At 37.9% G+C, this 21,636-nt stretch overlaps 1 protein-coding gene across 4 annotated transcripts in view; it reads right to left on the reverse strand.

The window, feature by feature from the left end:
* The window catches only part of Kcnip4 (potassium voltage-gated channel interacting protein 4), a 1,082,012-nt gene that overhangs the window by 251,309 nt on the left and 809,067 nt on the right, over positions 1-21,636 (reverse strand). The window lies entirely within an intron of this gene.

A 21,636-nucleotide genomic window follows, 5' to 3' on the forward strand; every position in this document is an offset into this window, starting at 1 on the left:
ATGGTGTGCACTGTGATTACTGAGGCCTGCCACGGCAGCATGAAACCAACAATAGACAGTGTGGAAAGGGCAAGGCTGTGTTTCAATGAAATTAACTAAGATTAACTAAAATAGACAACAAGCCCACTGAATATTCTCAGCATTGCATGTAAAGAACGGTGTTTAAGATGCTCGAGTGATGACATTAAAAAAGAGAGAGCAGGAAAACTGTGTATGTGTCTATATTCTCTGGCATTCTGGAAAATCTGGAGATATTTTCATTCCCCCAAAGGGGAAAAAAAAAAGAATCCTTTTCTCTTTCTTTCTTCCATGAGGGTCTCCGATTAGCTCCTGTCCCACAGTGTTTTGTGTTTGCATTTGCAAGTAGCTTAAAAGCTGGGAGCAGTTGATACAGGAGGAGGGATGAAAGTGTTGTCTGGAGACCGGGAAAAAATGTAACCATTACAGTTGGTGGAGTTTGCTTTGGAACAATCAGGTTCTGTGCAGGTTTGCTTGCTAAGAGTCTATTTTTGGCATTTTCATTTTAACTTTCTGACATCAAGCTGTTTCGAAAGATGTATAAGTAAGGAATATTTTCTCAACTTTGAATCCAGCATGGTAGATGCTGTTCAAGAAAATTATTTATTATGAGCTTTTCAAGGAAACCTTCTTAAACCTTTTTTGAGGACTCCAAAATAGTCTACAAAGAAAATTGCTGTCTCATGCTTGACATTTTAGAAGGGTTTCTGAGCTGATAATGTATAAACATAGTCTAAAACTATGAAGCCATTTGCTTTAAAAATATTTTGGGGGATGATGATATTTAATTAATAGCTTAAGAAACCCACATAAGTATTGATGGTCTGCCAAAAGGTGGTTTTGGGCTGACATTTGAAGCCATGAGCACCTTATTATTACAAATAAACAAAAACAAAGTAAGAGCCTGACAATTCTGTTCAGATTTTGTAATAGGTAGGATTTTAGGAAATTGTCTCAAGCCGAGTGTGGTGGTTCATTCCTTTAATTCCAGTACTCAGGAGGCAGAGGCAGGCAGATCTTTGAGTTCAAGGCTAGCCCAGTCTACACAAAAACTTCTAGGACATAAAATCTGCTTCTATTAGATACATTAGAGTATAGATATTATTCAATAAGGGAGCAGAAACTTCCCCATATGTTTCCATTCTGAATAACTAAATAAGCACCCAGCTCAAATTTTGAGCATCATTAATAAGGATTTTTTTTTTAAAGTCAAGCCAAGATATACTTATCAAGAAATCATCTATCTAGGGTCAAAAGGGAACCTTTAGTTAATGTTCATTTCTTTTCTACTGTCTCTTGGCCTTCAGAGCACATGCCTTGTGCTATTTGTGCAAGTGACTTTTAGATTTTTCTCAGATTTTATAACTGATTCTCTTAAAGAGCAATGGAGTCAGAGGAAGCAATGAAAGGGCAGCTGGAGTATTAATGTGAAACACATAGGAGCCTAAGGATGTTAGCCCTGAGCTGTGTAAGGTCTGGGAAGTGCCTAATGCAAATCTACTGAGTGAATACATTATTGAAGTCACTATTACAGAATCCTATACTGGGTTCTTCCATAAACAAAGGGATTTTGAAAAGAACACCATCAGGCTTAAACAATGGACCAATTACAGACTTACATAGCAGTTTCTGAAAAGTGCTTCTGGTGAGAAACTAAAACAATAAGCAGGTGTTCTGCTTGCATGAGAATCACTCACAGTGGAAAGTATTGATATGTATTTATTGTGCAAGTGCTGAAGGAAACTGCGTATGGTATCTCTGGCAAAATCCAGTGGGCTTATATTAAAGGTAAATCCTTTCTGTATGCCAAATACTATAAACACATACTTGTAAGATGGCCAAATGTAATTTCATTTAGTTTTCTTATAATTATCATTTTAATAATTTGCAAAAGGGGTTCTTTCTCCTCCCTCCTTCTCCCCCCACCCCGAGTATGTGTGTGTTCATCCATGTGTGTGTTACTTTAAATGTGAAACCCAACCGGCTGGAAGAGCAGAAAGAAGGGACAGTTTTCAGAGGTTCTCAGTTGGATCCATCCTGGTCCACTCGCTTAACTGGAATTCTGGCACAGAACAGAAGCCAAGAGAAACCCAAATTATCCTGAAGCTTCATCAGAAGCATCATTTGTACTTGTTTACAGACCAGCGTTCAAACAAACCCGCCTGAATGCATTAGCTGCCTGAAAGGAAGCGATTTGCCTCTTTAATCACACAAGTTGCACTGAGAAGGTTTCAGCTCCACATGCTGTTTCAATTCTGTTTCCTCTTTCAAATGCAGGGTGCATAGTACTAGAATGGCCTTTAGCCCCAGCCAAAATTTCTAATAACTGAAGTACCCTGGTCTTTTCCCTGAGCAGGCTTTCCTGTGCTTCACAAAGTTTAGTTCTGGGTTGTTGGGGACACCCTGTGAAATCCCCAGTGGAACGGATGGGTTTCCTCTTTCATGCACCAATAGCAGGACCCATTAATTTTCAAGCTGCAGTATAAACTCCATCTGGGTTCCAAAGTGTTTGTGGAGATTACATGCCAGGGGAAAGAGTTACTGAATGAATTAAAAGTAAATGTCACTTCCCCAAACTCAGCCCAGTAAACACAGCTTGGGGAAATATTTCCTTTTGTCTGAGTGACAGCTATTGGAGGTAGGTAATGTGCTGCTTTCAGATGTGGATTAGGTTAGCACAACCTTACGTGGCTGGTCAGCTGGTTTGGACCCCTAGGGTTTAGTTCACTTTATGGTTCTTTCTCTCTCATTGTCCATTTGCAGAGCCCAAAGGCAGTCTGCAATGTAAGTTCCACGAACAGCACTTTAGAGTCCAACAAGATCAATAGGACAACCCAGCAAGGATTCAACGACATTTCCTCCTCTTCTCCTCAGCTCGCAATTACATTTGCTGCTAATGGTCATGAGCCTGGACTGGTGATTGCTGAAGCTTCCCAGCGTTGAGTGTTTTATGTGAGAGAATCAAGCTTTGTTTCTTATCTAAATTGCTAGTCCATTCTTGTTTTCATCTTGAATACACGAGAGGACTGTTGTCACTCCCTTGATTTTGACAGAAAGGATCGTTCAGGGGCACCGTGTCTACTACCTCTTATTGGGAACACTGAAGTAAATTTTATGACCCATCAATACTCATTTAAAGTAAGAAATACAGCTGTTGATCACACAATTCTGGTCTTAGCAGTGGCAGGAACAAACAGTAACTGTTGTGGCTGTGCCACCCCTTTGTGACAATGTAATTCACAATAAACTAAAACCACATTATGATCCCATTCCTTCAGGCTCAGCACACCCTCATTGGTGGTGATATGCGGTCTCTGGAAAAGTAGAAAGCTTGCAATCTAGGACCAAAAGGCATCACAGATTGGGAGGCCGACACACAGTGAAAATTCGTGGAAAAGAATGGAAACAGGAGTGAAAATTAGTAGCAGTTTTCAGTTTTATATGGTGGGGCACACCAGGATTAATCTGTTCAGATATCCTTGGGCCCTTGCTGTCAGGACCTGGCACTCATTATCTTTTTAAGGTTTTGCTTCATCTAAGCTCTTCCCAGATCCCATGACTGTTTCAGCTCTGTCTCATGGCCCTTGGACTTTTGGAGCTTCTGAGTCTAAGAGATAGAAGAGCAGAGGTTCCAGGCAGTATTTTGCCTACACTATCCTATAGCTGTATTGTTTTGTTTGGTGAGGGAGGTGGCCCAACTCTCTGACTTAACATCATGACAAAAAAAAAATCTGAAGGGAGTTAATTCCTTTCTACAAGATTGGCCTGGGCCATGGACACTGTCAGACTCCCTTATTTGTCTTTGTTCCCTTACAGACCATTTCTGTCTCCACCTCCACCCCACTATTTCCTCCCTTCTGCCAGGAGACTGCCCTTAATAATTCACTTTCATGGGAATTCTTGCTTGAGAGTCTGATTAGAACATCCTGTTCTATACCATCTACGCACACTTTATTACATATGCTGTATCTTTGACATATACTGTGTATTTAATCGTACAACAGTCTTTCTTGTCTGTAGGTCAGAGAGTGCAGCCAACCTGCTCAGTATCATGGAGTGGTTAGGCCGTAGAAGCTTGTGACTCTTCCAGGAGGGGAGAATAGAGAATATAAAATGGGTACATACAGTGATACTGGAAATACAACTGCACAGCAAGGTGACTGTGGTTTGCATTTCATGTTTATGAAGAACAAGAAAAAAGAAATTTGAAGGCTCCACATACAGAGAAATGCATTTCTTTATAGAGGCTGAACATGTTAAATGACTAGTTAATTTTACACATTGTATATATGTTGCAAGTCACTGCACTGTACCCCATAAATATTATAATCATTTTGTGCTAATTATAGACAAATAATTGAATTAAAATTATAACATATAATGCAGTCTCATTCTCAAATAAAAATAACAGCAAGCATATGTGTGCCTCTTGAATCCACAACCTTAACTTTTGATTTTTATTATTATTTTCTTTTTTTTTATTCTTCTCTCATACAGTACATCCTGACTGCAGCTTCCTTTCTCTCTAATCTTCCAGGTCCTCCTCATTCCTCAACCTGTCCAAGATCCACTGCTCCTCTGTTTCCCTTCAGAAAAGAACAAGGCCTCACAGGGATATCAATATAACATGCAATAAGACTAGGCACAAACTCTCATGTCAAAGTTGGGTGAGGCAACCCAGTAGGAGGCAAAAGAGTCCTAGATACCCCTACTCTTACTGTTTGGAGTCTCACAAAACCCCCAAGCTAAACAGCCACAACATATATGCAGAGAACCTAGTCCAGACCCATGCAGGCTCTATGATGGCCATGTAAGTCTCTGCTGACCTCTCAGTCATTGCATTTACACTCAGAACAGTCAGGCATACAGGGTCCAGAGATGCTGCTTAGAAAAATATTGCACTTAAAGCTAACAGCCTACTGCTAACTAGGCCATATACAAATGCTGACTTAGTATTTACCCAAAAGGTACCATCCTGAGAAGGCAAAGGTAAATATAGATGGTACTCTGGTATTTAGTGGGGAAAATAGATTAAGCATAAAAGGGTCCTTACTATTGACCTTGGAAGCAAAATAAGTTTTAAATCTCCTGCATGAGTCATCCCACGGACATTTTTTAAACAAAGTACTTGTGTTTGAAGTTACTGGATCCACTGTAACATGGTCTTAACTAGAGACAAATCTTTGCAAACAGTAAATCAATAAAATCACCCTTTGTGCCCACTGAGGAAGTTAGGAAGCTTGGCAGCAAATGACAAAGGTCTAACAAACCTTCAGCTAAGATTTTTTATAGCGAATTAGTGCAAATTAAAGGCCTCAGATGGAGAGAATTATAGTTAGCTGTTAGCTTGATCCTTCTCATTAGTAACTTCCACTGGGCTTCTATCACACAATTAGCTTTATAAAGTAGCCCTAAAAACAAACAAAGGGAGCCTTTTCTCAACTTTCTTAATAAAATATTACTTTCCATTTGCCATTGCATTTACCCCCAAAGATTCCATTCTCTTTTGATTTAACTTTATTAGCTTTGGAGCATGGGGATTCAGGGATGTCACAGGCTCAGGGTGGTTTATGACTCACAGTAGAAACACTGCCAACAGTCCCCTGGGGTCATCACTTTGACATAGTCTTTCTTTGCCTGCCTTCCTAGAACTTCCAGGGCAGACAGATAAATAATACCCACTTCACCACTTTATCTTGTGTCGAAGAAGAAATTTATCAGTAGCTAGGGATACAACAATGGAGGGGGTAAAATGAAAAGTCTGGGTCTCATTGCACAGTTGGAGGAGTGTCTCAAAAATAAGTGGAGTCTCAGAAAACAGAGTGATATTTTGTAACACTACTTTCAACATCCAGTCAACTCATATACGTTAGCCATCAATCATTTTATAGGTATACACTTGGCAAAGAATGTACTTTTAACTCTCCATTACAATAATGAGGAGTCTGTGGTGCTGACTCTGTGATAACTTGCTCCCTCTAATAACTGACAGAATTGACAGTCAAAGCCATTATTCCTCTCAAGTTCAGCATTTCAGCATCTCAGGGTGTTAGCCCTTGGGCTTGAGAATCCAGCCTGGAAAGGCTGCACAACAGAGTGGAGTCTCTAGGTCAGTGATCCTCCACCTATGGGTTGCAACCCATTTGGGGTCACAGATCAAAATATCCTGAATATCAGATAGTTATATTATAATTCATAAGAGTAGCAAAATTATAGTTATAAAGTAGCAAGGAAATAATTTTATGGTTGAGGGTCACTGCAACATGAGGAGCTGTGTTAAAGTATCACAGCATTAGGAAGGTTGAGAACCACTGCTCTAGGTAATCATGCCCATGTTTGCAAGTTGTAGTAAGCATTGTTCTGTCAATTGTTAACTATATTGACAGTGAAGATTTAAGTGGTAGAAATGTGGCAATGTGTGCAGAAACTGCTCCAAGGAAGAAAAGCAGAGGACATTGAATTCCCAGTAGATCTTGTCACTTTAAATCCCAAAGTCTACTACTAGGACCAAGAATCCTATTCCATAGCATTCTAGAAATCATCAGGATCTTACAGTGGGCCACATATATATCCTGAAAATATTTGTATCCTACTTGGAATGAAAACAAGCCAGGGAAGATCAGGCTCTTGGAACTACCGGGGACAGAAGCACTACCACATGAAGCATAACTCTTCATGGCTTTTAATATTTCCTGGAACCCCTTTTGCTAGAAGACTATGGGCTCTCAGGTCATTGGAGAGCTATTTCTAGATTTGGTTTACTTTTAAATGCCAAAGGTAGCAGAATTTTCAATATGTAATGACTTCTCATTTAGTATACTGCTGAACACAGGAAACAACCATTGCTGAAGTGCTGTGAAAGTTACAGAACAGACATCCAGGATGACCTCCCATCCGGAAACTGAAAGTAATTCACATGGATGCAAGTTCATTTTCAGAATGTTGACACTCATGCTTTCAATGAAGAGAAAATGGCCATTCTTTTAAAGAGTGATTTTTTTAAACAACTGAATCTAAATTGTCTCAGATCAAAAATGAAAGTACTTCCACAATGTGACAGGGACCTTAGTTCTGCCACTTTAAGGAAGATGCATATGAAAAAAAAATGAGACTTTGAAGGAAATATATATGATAGGCATTTCAACTCAATCCATGCTAAATCATGAATTTCAAGTTAAAAGGACTACTGAAAGGAATCTTTAATAGACTTTGTTTATTTGTTTGGAGGGGACATACATGCCATAGTGCTAGTGTGGAAGACAGATGACAATATACAGGAGTCAGTTCTTTCCTTTTACAATGTGGGTCCTGGGGATCAAACTCATTTCATCACATTTGGCAATAAGGGCCTTTATCCTCTGAGCAATCGTGATGGCATGTGAATGAGATCTTGGAAACTATGAAATAGAAAAACATAAGTAAAGAGTGCAGATATAGATGACTATACAGACTTTAAAAGGCTGTATCTCAAATCACATGACATTTTTTTCAAATAGTATTTCTTTTCTATTTACTATAATTGCCTTTAAGTGATGAGTACAACTTTAATTTTGAAATAAAACTTATATTGTGAGAAAATAAAATACTTTTGAGACAAATAAATTCTCTACACACTTTGATCTTTGCAGCTTGTTTCAAGTTTTAGCTTCAAGGAACTCTTTAGCTTCTATTGCAAAGTTTTAAAGTAATGATTTCTAGTCATGTATATGACTCTGTAAACATAAAAAATTCAAGTGAGATATACAGATATCACGCATGTCACAGAGACAGATGACTCTCAGTGAATGGCACATATATTTGTATGTATGGCATGTATGTATAGAGGGGTGTGTGTGTGTGTGTGTGTGTGTGTGTGTGTGTGTGTGTGTGTGTGTATGTAACAGAAATGTTACGAGCCTTCTCTTTGGCATTTATACTTCATGAATATCTGGTCTACCATGTAAAATTATCAATAATTATGCACTTTCTTGCTGTCTTAATTATTCTATTAGCTATTTCACAAATACTCTCATATGTAAAAATTTAAGTTCACATTTCAAAAAAGGAACCCCACAAGACAATTTTGAATTAAAGTAATTGTATTTTAATTATTGTACAAGTGATAGGGGAGGTATTTCTCAAATAAGCTACTGATCATAGTTTAGAATCTCTGAGTCTGGGAAATACACAAATATAATTTCATTTCCTGTGTTCTGTTTACCCACCCCACAAATAAAAACATTTAGATTTGTTAGCCAACACTTTGATGAAATCAGTATGGAATAGAAGCGCTTAGTCAGCAGCATTATTTTCTTGTGTCTCTCTACTTGTTTGAAATAGGAGAAACAAAAGCACTGATAAACAGTTGGACCTGAGAAAGCACAATGATAGCTATGTTTTCTTTATAATCAGATCAGTAAGAATTCTAGTGGATTCAAATATATTAGGACAATGCAGAATTTATGGGGTAGACCAGTTTTTGCTCAGCATTTGAAGGGTATAGTAGTGTCCTGGAGGACCTAGAGGAACATATAGTATGTTTCTCTCTTTTATTACTTTGCAGATATTATTTAGCAATCGGTAACTGAAGGTGTTGATAAGCACCAGGAAAGAGCTAAACAGTCAGAAGAGAAAGTTCTATTAAACTCTCTGTCATACTCATATCCATGTAATGTGGAACTACATTATAATTTGATTTAAGTAAAATAAAACAAATGAACCATAACACTGAGATGTGCTTATTAGGAGTATTTTCTACTTATGTTTTAAAAACACAGTGGGAGAAGTCAATAGAGCCAAAAATGCCCTAAAGTACTCATACTTGCCTAAAATACTTTTGATTATTAACAATTGTTGTTTTTTGTGGATACTTTTATGCATGTTTATGTGTGTAATGTGTGTGTATGCAGGTGTGCACATTCCACGGCATACATGTGGAGGTCAGGGAATGACTTTCTGGAGTCCGTTCTCTCCTATGGGTGAGGAGGACTGGACTCACTTCATCAAGCTTAAGGGGCCAACACTTTTACCCAGTGAGTGAGCAACCCTGATGCTGGCCTAGATTTGTATTTTCAGATACATAATATTATAAAAAATAAACACTCATGTAACAAGGATTGTGCCAACTGTTTGTGAATAGTACTTAAATGAAGTTTTGTGTGCACATGAAAAAAGAAAATGAATGCACCAAAAAGAGAAACTTCCCAGAAACATACTTCCAGTTTATGGGACATATAAACCCCTGTATCTCACCATGTGCTATGTTTTCCAACACCTTTATTTTAGCTTCCAACAGAATGTGATTGATCTCTCTTGATTAGTTTAGAGATATGGTGCATGTAGATGATCTCTCTTGACTAGTTTAGAGATATGGTGCATGTAGATAATTTACATGTCAGACTTCCGGAGCAGAAGTTCTCCTCTTGGGTCCTGGTAACCATGGCCCACTCTAATATATGATGAATGATCTATGGTGGTTTTCTCAAAGCTGGACAACTCTGAGTCTCGAATGGAATCTCCAGAACTTCCCAGAGGCAGGTAGTGGCTATTTGTCCATGCTGTCCCTGTCATGTCTCGACAGTAGTATCTCCTGTCACTGTAATAGGACTCATATTCTATAGTAAATAATCTTGTGGATTTTAGTTTTCTCAAGCTGCACCTTCATTCTGCCTCTTCTCCCTCCATTAACAAATACAGAGCAGGCTCCCAAATGCCTGCAAAGTGCCAACATTTACCTCCAGGTTCATGTATCAGAGTTGCCTATAGAGTTAAGAGCATCTTTGTCTTTTTCATTTCATTTACCTCCATTATACAACAAATCTGATGAGTCTCTGGTTCTCCTGTCTTGGACACTCCCTCATATTCCAAAATTTTTAATTATCCTTACATAGCCTAGGTCAGAGAATACTTATGGTGTCACAACTAGGGTTCTGGAATTCACCTTTCCAACAGGAGGGTGTTCATACAATGCACCCTCTTGTTTTCAGTGAGGATGGATAGGACAATGCACATGGAAGTGTCTTGTGAAGGGATATGTCAATACAAGTCATTTTGGTCATTCATTAAGAGATATTTAAATTTTCCAAAGAAGTGGATATAGAATTTTCATTTTTATGCATTTTTGAAATAGTGTCACATTTTAATTTCATCCTTCTCTGTGAACAAGAGTCTACAGATCATCCTTTGGGGAAATGAAACTCTATACTGTAGTGTTACAAACTATTGAGTTTTTGATTCATCTGAAAGAAACAAACATCTCAATCTCTGTGATGAATTCCACATGCTCAAGACATCCGTGTCTGTGTGCATCATTTTCACTTACATCTAATATTCAAACACCGTCTTTTTGTTCTGCTCCATGTCCCTCATGCCACTTTGCCTTTGGTGTCTTGTCTCCTTCCCGTGGACAAATCTTGTGATGCTTCCTTATTTATGATTGCCCCTCCTCTGGAGTGTCTGCTTTGACTCTTCATTATTTGGAAGCCTTTCCTAGTAATTCCAGTTATTATTGATCTACAATCCAATAGGGCTATTTATTATTCTGTCCTGAACTTTAATTGCTTCTACTACATAAATAATTACCATAGAAATAACAGCACTATCAAATTTAACTGTCACTTCTAGGGAAAATTAAAGCCTGAAAAATTCTTTTTGTAGATATAATAACTTAGAAAAGAATATATCTCAAAATCATGTAAAATACATAACTATCAATCATCTGTCTGTCATCTATCTATCTATCTATCTATCTATCTATCTATCTATCTACCTACCTACCTATCTACCTACCAATCTACATAGGTACAAATAAAAAAGAATAACTGTATGGCTGACTATCCTTCTCAACAAAATGCATGTGGATTCAATTACTATTGCTGGAAGCAATGCTCTATAAAGTAAACTATTCACTATTCCTATGGAAATACAAGGTTGAGATTCTGAGAACTACAAGATACAATATTTTGTTAAATGATTAATATAGAATGTATTGTACAGACCATGAATTCACACCTTAATTAGCACACACAAATTTATACACTAATGTTAAAATTGCGATTGGCAGCACTGTGAGACATCTCTGAAAGAAGCTTATCTAATACAAATGCCCCCTCTATAAGGAGTGTTACAACTTTTTGCCAGTAAGAAAATTGGCCAACATTTTAGTATTGAATCTAAAGATCACTTTAAAGAGGGAAATCAACAAATCAAACATAGAGCTATGAAAAAATCTGCAAATAAGCAAATGGTGTTAAAGATATCTGTAATATGAAAAGATAAACAAAAATACAGAGTGCCTCACCTTGTTTGATTTTCCCGGGTCATGTCTATGTTGGGAAACCCTTAGATATGCATTGTATTTATGGCTACAAATGACCTCTTAAGCATTGTGAATGCTGGATTCAAAGAAACAATGAACTTTTACAAGGAAACAAATGTACATATATGGAATCTGTGCATAATAAGGGCAATTGCTCATACAGAAAAATTAGGAAGGATGCAGTGTTATTAAAATTATTTGGATATGTTTGGATTGCTGTTATTGTATGAGGATTATGATACTTCTTAAAAAGAGCAAATGTTTTGAGATGTTTAAGCCAGGAACATCAGCTGTGATATGGATATTTCAAAGGCAGAGAGAAAATTCTGCTCCTCAAGCTTACTGGTATTTTTCCTTTTCTATTTAATGACATGGAAAATGTCAGACACACAATCAAGTCGAGATTCACATATTGCTTCCACCATTTATAGTCATGCCTTTTTTATCAAGACACATATGATCTTAGTTCCACATTCCTGTCTGTGTGAAACCCTTTAGTGTGAATTGTCCCCCAGCACATAGTATTTCTGCTCTCCACTGAATTGCCTTGGAAGTTCCTATCTAATGTATCTGCATTCTCTAGCACAAAGCTTCCCAAATATTCCTGGCACAAATATTTGCCTGATATCCTGTTCAAATGTAGAATGATACAGTAAGTCTCAGCGATAAGGTGGGGGATGTGTCAATATCCTGTTCATTCAACAAGCTCTATGCTGCTGATCCTATGGGTGCATGAATGCACTTTGAATAACAGAGTTCCACATCATTAAAAATGTCTCATCTTTTACTTATCGAAAGTTTTGTTTTATTCAAAGTATATTTTTTTCTTCTATTCTCCATGAGAGCATTTATTTACTGACCAAAGTTCTCATTTCTAAGTAAAATGGGCCTCAGGCAACAGAAACAGAGAATCATAGCAAAAATTGCTGCTAATTCTCTTAGTTTCCAATGCAATGTTCTTTTTGATCCCACTGAGCATAGATGCTAGCTAAGTTTAGATGAAGGGCACATCTAAGAACTATTCTTAGCACACCTGACATGAAATAGTAGCTCTCTTATGCATATTTTAATTCATAGAGCAATGGAACAGTGGGGAAATGGGAATTCAATGTAGAAAACATGAACAAGGCATTAGAACATAATTTTCATTTCAAATTGAAATGATATTTACAATTTATGATATGCTTTCCATGTGCTAGCTAAACTATTGCCCAATTAATGAAATACCCCAGAAATGAGTGATTATCTGGGCAATTAGATAAAATCACAGGCTTCTGCGTTTGTTGCTGTTAAATAACTGACTTTATTTTAAGCTTTTAAATCAGAGATATTTAAATAGGAGAGTGGAAAAGTTTGATTTGTTGTGGTTAGCAAAGTTCTTGATGAGGCCTTTCATGAGGGTGGCGTATTTTAAGTCTCCTTTACAGGCATACCTATGGTGGCTGAAATGCAAAAGACAATGAGAAATGTCTTCATTCCCACAGACATCTTTTGAATGCACTGTAAATAGAAACCGATAGCAGTGGAGGGAGTTATTAGGATTTCTAGGAGGCAATCATTGCTGTTCACTGTGTTCTGAGGAAGTAAGTGAATTGAGGATGAAAGATGACTGGGATAATTTCATGAATCCAAAGTCTCTCTGGTTCGGTGAGATGCCAGTGTCTTTGGTGGCTGTCAAGAGAGGTGGGATGAAACACTGGAGGCTGTTGAGTCTTACTATTGCTGAAGCTTATTATAAAATATTGATCTTTTTCTCTACTCAGTTTTTGCCCTGTCTCTGAAGATACGAGTTCTTTTATGCCTTGACATTTCTGTTTTGAGTGTCTTCAAACTCAGGGTGGTAAATAAGCAAGAAGAAGGCAAGATCGAGGCTGTTAAAGGGCAGGGAATATTCTGTTTGAAAATGGAGAAATCTTTGTGAGGGAGAGAAGTAGGCAGAAGCAGAGTGCGTTACTAACTAATTTATTAAAGATAAAATCTCCATATTTTATTTCACTTTCAATTTGTTCTAAGATGAGGCATACTCCTACCTTCTGCTCAGAGACCATGGACACGAAAAGAAAAGAAACATAACTATGATGTCACAGATTTCTTCTAACCTTGGTAACACTTGCTGCACAATAGATGGTATAAAGAGTATCATGCAGATCATGTCTACAGCACTGGTTTTTATAAAGTAACAGTTCTTACTCTATTTGAGTATATTTTTTATGACAGACATTCTGAAAAATCATATACACATATAATTTATGTATCTCACAACAATACAGCCAAGGGCACCATTATTCCTTTTTTGACACATGTTGAAATTGGTTCTAGAAGAAGTTAACAGCAAGTTTCTTGTCACAAAAGAGCAGGCAAGGAAGCCAAGTTTCCTTGGGCTCTGCATATATGCCTCTTGACAATCAATAAGAAAGTACCTAAGAAAATATCTGGTAAATGTCTCTAAATGCTGGACCTTACATTTTTAGTCTAGTATTTTGTTAAATTCATTCTACCTTTCAAAATGTTGGCCAAGTATTATTCTGAACTATCTCTAATATCCAAGTGCTTATAGTAATTTTCACATTCACTTTCTATATGAGCAGGCTCCAAGTCAGCCTTTCAAACCCTCCTCTAGCACATAATTTTTATTAGCATATTTTGTCTTTTGCCTGTAAAGCTCCCTTGACCATTTCTTTTAAACAGTACCCTTTTATATTGTGCAAAGCAAACTATTAGTGGCATTAACAAGCATGATGTAAAAGTCATTGGCACTGAAAGTTCTAATACATCTTGGAGCAACATTTCCTGACATTTTTTGTGGGCATCCTGTCTCACAAGTCATTTTGTAATGCTCTATCCAAAGTGATGATTTTTTTCATAGCTCTAATTAGCTGTATTAGTCAAATTCGGCAATGCCATCCCATTCTGAAGACATAAACAAGCTTTCTCTCTCAATAAGATATCACACAATGACATTTCCTTCCTTTCATCATTGTTCGATGTAGGTCAAATGACCTTCCTCTTTCTTGTTACTAGGATGCAGTACCATTATGAAACTCAAAGACAGAAGAAGAGGAGAGAAGGAAAGGGTCCTAAATTGGCTTTGCTTGAACCTGACACACATGATCATTATTTAGACAACTGAACAGGACTGCAAGCAGTCCTAACTAACTAAGGCCCCAACTAACTCCAAGCATAAATGACTGGGTATTTGAAAATATTTTCTTTTCTGCTTCCCCTCTCCCAAAGACCAGAAAATCCTCTAATATCATGATAGACTTTGTTTTATTTGACATATTAACAAAATAAAATAGTACAGTGACTGCAACTTAGTAGGCACCCAAGAAGCAGTTGAGTGAAGGAAAACTTATGATATGTTTCAGGTGACCCTGCATTTTTGTAATTATTTCATTGGGAAGCAACCTGTAGTTTTCCTGCAATCTATGCTAATGTAAAATGATACCTTGTGGCCAAAGAGATTATGAGAATGATATATGTTGAAGAACGTATCAGTCTTCATATCACTTCAGTGCATTCTGAGATTGGCATATCAGTCTGATCTCCAGGCAGCCATGTTGTATGGAAGCACAGATATTTGGAGTAAAGGAATGGAGGGAGAGAAGAAAGATAGTGGGTAAGAAGGAGGTAGGATGTGGGAGCCTGCAAAGGTGAGATCTGAGCTTGCTTTACACAGCAGGGCTGCATTAGGGAATAGCTTGACCATGTGCGTGATCACCATGTGTTTGGGATGGGCTGCACTTGGCTGTGCTCCACCACTTGGCATTTCTTTAAAAGCCCTTTAGTAGAGACAGAAAGGGCCTGTGGGTTTTGACCCAGGCCCTCCCAAGGCTATCCTATGTTTCTAACTGTCTCTCTCGTCTATATTTCTATCTACATATTTCTCATGTCTCCCTCCTCAAGAGTACCCTGGAGGTTAAAAGTGGGAGCTGGTCTCCCTTAGTAGGATAGAGAGAAAGAGGAGAGAGAGGAAGAAGAGAGAGAAAAGTGGGTAAATTTAGCTAGTAACAGGTGAAGTTAGGGGTAGGCTTTTAAAAATCGTTCTTAATAGATGGAAATCATTGGTAAACAGCAACCTATCTTGGAACATTGCTCCATTCTTTGTGTTTTACATCCTCTCCTAAAGTGGAAAATAAGGGGTCCAGAATGAGATTCCCCAGGGAGTGTGACTTGATGTTAATGAACGAACATCACCCTGTTATCTGCTGCAAGCAAAAGGAAAATGAAGTAGAAATTCAGCTGTTGATGACAAGCTAATACCTGAAAGAAGCTAAGGGCCTTCCAGGGAAGTAAGCCAAATCTCAGGGAGTATTTGATGTTATTCGGCTTTTAATATATCAGCTGTGTTCTACTATGAATTTCATATGAACTCATAATCTCTTCAAGAACTTTTAGCAGTGTATTTATCTGGAATAGTTGTCAAGCATCCAAGGCCAAATGATCTCCTGAATTAAAGTAAACACCCTTAAGGAGACAATGCCTGTCTCCTAGGTCAGGCAGATAGCTTTATTTCTTGCACAAATTAAGCTTATACAACCTTTGTGATATTTATACTAACACCATAGACTCCTAACATTTTACCTAACCACTTCTAGGAATGTAGTTTTGAGCACATAAATTCCCCTTTCCTGATATATTAACTGATTTTAGCTTAATTGACCTCCTGCTTTATCACTCCTCTTTTGGGTTGTAATAGAAAGCTTGACATTCACTGCCAGTGGAAAACTCTTGTCTGCCTTTATGACCCTGTAAAATTTCAAGCCTGGTGACCCTGCTTTAGCTAGAGCACTGTTATTATATGGTTATATAACTGTAAACATCTGAGACTTAGAGATGATTTTGACTGGAGAACTAGATGGAGGATGAGAAGAATGAGATGGAAGATGAGAAAGAGCCAGATGGGGAAGAACTAGACAGGTAAGAATGAGATGAGAAAGACCAAGATGAGGTAGAACTAAGGTGAGAGATTTAAGATGGAACTTAAGGGAGGCAGCAGATAAATGTAGAGAGAAATCAGGCAAGAAAGGAGTTAGGCATGAGAACAGAACTGAAGCTGTATAGATAGAATTTTTTTTAAATTTTTTTGAGAAAAAAATTGTATTCATTTTACATACCAATTGCTGATTCCCCTCTTCCCTCCTCCCATCCCTCTAGCCATCCCTCTAGCCGCCCCTCCCACAACCCCCAACCCCCTCCATTCTCTCCTACAAGAAGGTAAAGCCTCCCATGGGGAGTCAGCAGAGCCTGATACATTCAGTAGAGGCAGGTCCAAGGACCTCCCCCTGCCTCAAGTCTGTGCAAGGTGTCCCACCATTGATAGAGGGCTCCAAAAAGCTTGCTCATGAACCAGGGATGGATCCTGATTCTACTGCCAGGGGGCCCTTTAAGCATATCAAGCTACACAACTGTCTAGCTTATGCAAAGAGACTAGTCCAGTCCTGTAGAGGCTCCATAGGTGTTGGTCTAAATTTATTGAGTTCCTACTAGTTTGGTTTGGTTGTCTCTGTAGGTTTCCCCATCATGATCTTGATGCCCCTTGCTCATAGAATCCCTTGTCTCTCTCTTCAACTGGACTCCTGGAGCTGGAACAGGGATGAAGTGGGAGAACAATGAAAAAGGTACCATGATAGAGGGAGACATCATGGGAAAAGGAGAAACTGGGTGCTAGGGAAGTTCCCAGGAATCCACAAGGATGACCCCAGCTTAGACTACTAGCAATAGCAGAGAGGGTACCTGAACTACCTTACCCCAGTAATCAGATTGGTGAATACCTTGACTTGTATTATAGAGCCTTTCTCTAGTAACTGATGGAAGCGGATGCAGAGCTCCACAGCCAAACACCAGGCTGAGCTCCAAGAACCCAGTAGATAGAATTTTATCCCAGAGGAATAAAGTAGAGAGGCGAAAGAGCTCGGCATACTTAGATTATTTTCCCACTGAATACCCCCACTGTTAATAGTGTCTCTTCTGGACCTCAGGGGAGGAAATTAAAGAGGCTAGTCCTCAAAGGTAACCAAAAGTTATCCAGATCATACCAGATAACAAATCAATGTATGGGAGTAATTGAGAATCCTGTTGCTCTGACAAGATGTATACACAGAGAGTTGATAATGAAACAAGGATATATGTACTCCTTCAAATGCCACCTCTTTAAGAAAATAGCTCCCAGGGTTGCTGCCTAAATGAATGTTACCTTTCCTAGAATGCCATCTCTCACATCAGGAATGCAGTCTCTCTCCTTTGAATTGTATTTATTTCCATGCATTAGCTCCTCTGCCAATCTGGAAGCTCCTCCAGGAGCTGAGCCCATGTTTTATTCAGGTTTGTTCCTCTGTGAGGCTCAGCACTTGGGCCTCACTTCTTTCAACACCAGAAACAAACATGTCATTTTTATTTCACTTACTTTCACATCTATGTCCTCTTCTAAGATAGACCTTTGCAAGTCACTTCACAGTTTGAAAGGGAATATGTTCAAACTATGATAGGGAAGCATGATGAATGACAAGTCAGACAGAACAAAGGCACTAAGAGAAATATTTTCTGTAGTAGAACTTGTTGCAAATTTCAGTGTGAATTTGGACATTCATTTGCTTTTATTATTGATAGTTTCAAAAACACTCTAAAGCAATAATTATGTTTTCCTTGATTACACTGTACCACATACCTGTCACTAGGTGATGGACAACAGGAATCAGATCAGAGAAGAAAATGGAACTCATTGCTTTGAATCTTACAAGACATGGGTAGATTTTGTCTAAACATTACTCATCTTTTACTTAAAAAGAATACTGTTTCATCATTTCAAGACTAGCAGCAAGAACAAATCAGCTCATCAATGGACTTTCAAGTTTTTTTGATACTGAAAACAACTTAAAATACAAATTTTAATATATTGAAAGCAGAGATGTGTGCTTATTGCATTCAAGAGTGTGCAACATATGAGCAAAGAGACCTGGGAGATTTAGACTGGTCCAGCTCCATGGGAAAGTGTCAAATGAAAACAGCACAGATTAGAGAGAGGTACACACCACTACTTTACAAGATGGAGTAAATTTAGGCTTCACAGTAGATGCAAGTTCCAAATAGAAGATCATTCTGAACTTTAGGTCAGACTGTCTCTTCAAAACTGTGGAAGCCTTAAGGTCATGAGATGGCTTCATGAGCAAATGTGCTTATTGTGTAAGTTTGGCTACCTGAGTAAAGGTAGAGGGAAATAGCTGACTCCACAAATGCAGGTGAGACCACCATCATACACTTGCATCACAATAATCCTAAATGTAAACAAATAAATAAATGCAGGCTCTGTGTTTGTATTGGCAATGGAGAATTGTTAGATCTGTTTTCTTAATGAAATAGCTACTCAAGAAACTCCTATAAATTGCTTGATGGCATGTAAATTACACAAGTCACTATGGATGTAAATATAGAGGTTTTTCAGAAAATCTTAGACTACAATTATCATAAGATTTATCTATACCACTCCTGGGCATATACCCAAAGAAATCTATGTCAGCAGACCACAGAGAGGTTTGTACACACTTACTTATTAAGACACTATTCACAAGAGCCAAGTAATAGAATCAGTTTAAATGTCTGTCAACATATGAAAGGGTAAAAAATTACATAGGGTGTATAGTCAAAACAGAATTTGGCCCACTATAAAGAATTAAATAATGTTACTTGCATAGAAAAGGTGATTCTCATATTGAGTGAAATGAGCCAGACACATACTACATTTTCTCTAATATTTAGGAACCTACATTGTATTGGTAAATAGTAGTCATGAATATATCCAGGCATATACACATACATGAAAGTAGAATAGAGACTAGTTTTGAAAAGGAAAGACTAGCTGGAGTGGGGAGCAGAATGGATGTAGAGAATGAGGGAGTGGATATAATTAAGGCACATGATATATGTGGATACAATTAAAACACATGCTGCATAAGAATCAAAATGGCGCTTTGAAACCCAGTTTTTAAATAATAGAGTAAGTTTTCACTTGATAATTAGAAAATCACTTATCACAAATTTCCCCCTTCTGCTTCCCTTGTCCCCGCTTTGAATATTAAGTTGCCATCATATCCTTTCCACCAGTTATCTCTACATTTTAGATACACTGTCTCATAGTTATCCAAAGGTTTCAAATTGAGAATTTTGCCAAGGTCTTTTTTTCAGAGAATTTCAGTTTTTCCAGCTTATCCTTTAGATCTTAAGTCATTTAATCTAGAATGTATAAATATAGGCAAAATGCCATGAAATTATTTTTTCCAAGAATCTCACTAGAACCTCTTGATCCATTATACAAAACTATGTGCAAAGTTTCTTGTGTTTATGGCCAATGACTATCTTCCAGCATTCAATCACAGTACCTATGATATTGGATTTGAAAGGGTCTAGCCTTCTAGATCATTGAGATATCTTACAGAAGTTCTGTTAAATAGTCATATTTAACACTTAAAGGAAGTATGAATGATTGCATTCTAAGAAACAGAATGGCCTTCAGTAAGTGAATACATAAACTATTTCACTTCCAGACAATATAAACATTGAGTTAATAAGACATAAAAAGATATGTGCTTTAATTTAAGCAGTTCCACATAATTCTCAGTACGAGAGTTTATGAAAGGGCCACACAATGTTCAACTCTGGTTCCATGATTTTCTAGGAAAGGAAAACCAATGTATACAGTAAAAAGACCAGTGGTTTCAAACATATGATATGGAGAGAGATAGGTAAGAAGAGTGAAAGGGTTTTTTAGAGCAGGGAATATACTCTGTATTATATAAAGATAGATATAGTTCATTAAACATTGATCAAAAGTCACAGATCTTGCAAAGTCATGAGTTGACCTTCTCATGCCTTACGGCCATTGGTGGTGGTAGTATGGAGGATCACCAAGTGTTAATGGATTAAATTGATAGGGAGAATTAATACTGTAGAAAGTTGTGTATGTATAGAAAGTGCATGAGAAATTCCTACATTTTCTTGTTAAACTAAAATTCCTCTTTACCTGAAGTAAATCTTAAGTGCTACAGGGTGCAGGAATACATTATAAGAACTCAGCTCGTTATGGCAAAGCCACTACCTGAAGGGATCAAGGAATTCCTTCAGAGGAAGCCAAATACCAAGGAGCATTTGGTGTTATTTGGCTTGTTATATATCAGCTGTCTTCTGTTATGAAAATCATGTATGCCTTTATAGTTTCCCCAATTGATGTTTCCCTAAGAATTGCCAACAGTGTGGACTAATCACTCTTTGGACATATACATTCAAAGCATTTGGAAAACAGCCTCAGGAAAGGCTTCCTTCCCCCTAGCCTATTCATTTCTCCCCTTTCAGCAGTGGAATCCGATATCTCCCTTAGTCACATTCAAGAATCTTATGTGCTCAACTATAATCTTAAACATGATTGGTAGAAAATGTTAAGAATCTATAAGTTGCTAGGTCAATGGGAGAAAATAAAATTGTCTTCTTATTTCCTGTGGCTCCTATCTGTCCAAGCTATCTGCTGGTTTTGTTTGTTTGTTTGTTTGTTTGTTTGTTTGTTTGTTTGTTTTTTCTGCAGGGTAGGGGAAAGTGTGTTTGGTTGCTAGGCAACCTGTGTACAGCTAGATGCCTCTGGTGATAGTTAAAGAAGATCTGGAATTAGAGTTAAGATTTGGGAAAAGAGGAAGTTAATCTTAATTGGCACATCTGCCAGGCCTCAAATGGGTAGTCTAGATGCTTAAGTCTGTTCTTAGAGAGTACAGAGATATCTCTGATAAGGTACTTTCCTCTGTCTGGGGATGGAACTGGCTGGATGCTGCCAATGACAATAATTACAGGGAGGCTTGAACTGGGTTTCTGTCTGTGAATAGACGTCAGCACAGCATGTTATCTAAATATTTCTAGAAGTGGTTAGGTAAGGAGTTAGAGGTCTATAAAGTTAGTAAGGCTATAAGAAAAGGAGGGTCCAAGCTAAATTGTGTGAAGCTATTATTTAAGGTCCACCTGACGTAGGTGGTATCTCCTTCAGGAATTTACTGTAAGTCAGGAGACTAGCTTGAGGTGGTCTGGGCTGTTATTTCTGTAGTTCTTGAATGTGGCTAAGGGAGATATCTGATTCCAGTGCTGAAAGGGGAGAAATGAATAGGCTGGGGGGAAGGAAGCCTTTCCGAGGCTGTTCTCCAAATTATCTATTAGATATTACCTGAATTTAGCCTTTAGTTAATTCATTTGCCCATTAGTCACTTCCCTTTGTGGTTGCAAATGATAATTAACAATTATTGCTCTTCTTTGTGATACTTATCACTCCTCTGTTTGATCCTGGAAACATG

Source organism: Peromyscus leucopus, chromosome 10 (assembly GCF_004664715.2).
Source record: "Peromyscus leucopus breed LL Stock chromosome 10, UCI_PerLeu_2.1, whole genome shotgun sequence".
Taxonomy (NCBI): Eukaryota; Metazoa; Chordata; class Mammalia; order Rodentia; family Cricetidae; genus Peromyscus; species Peromyscus leucopus.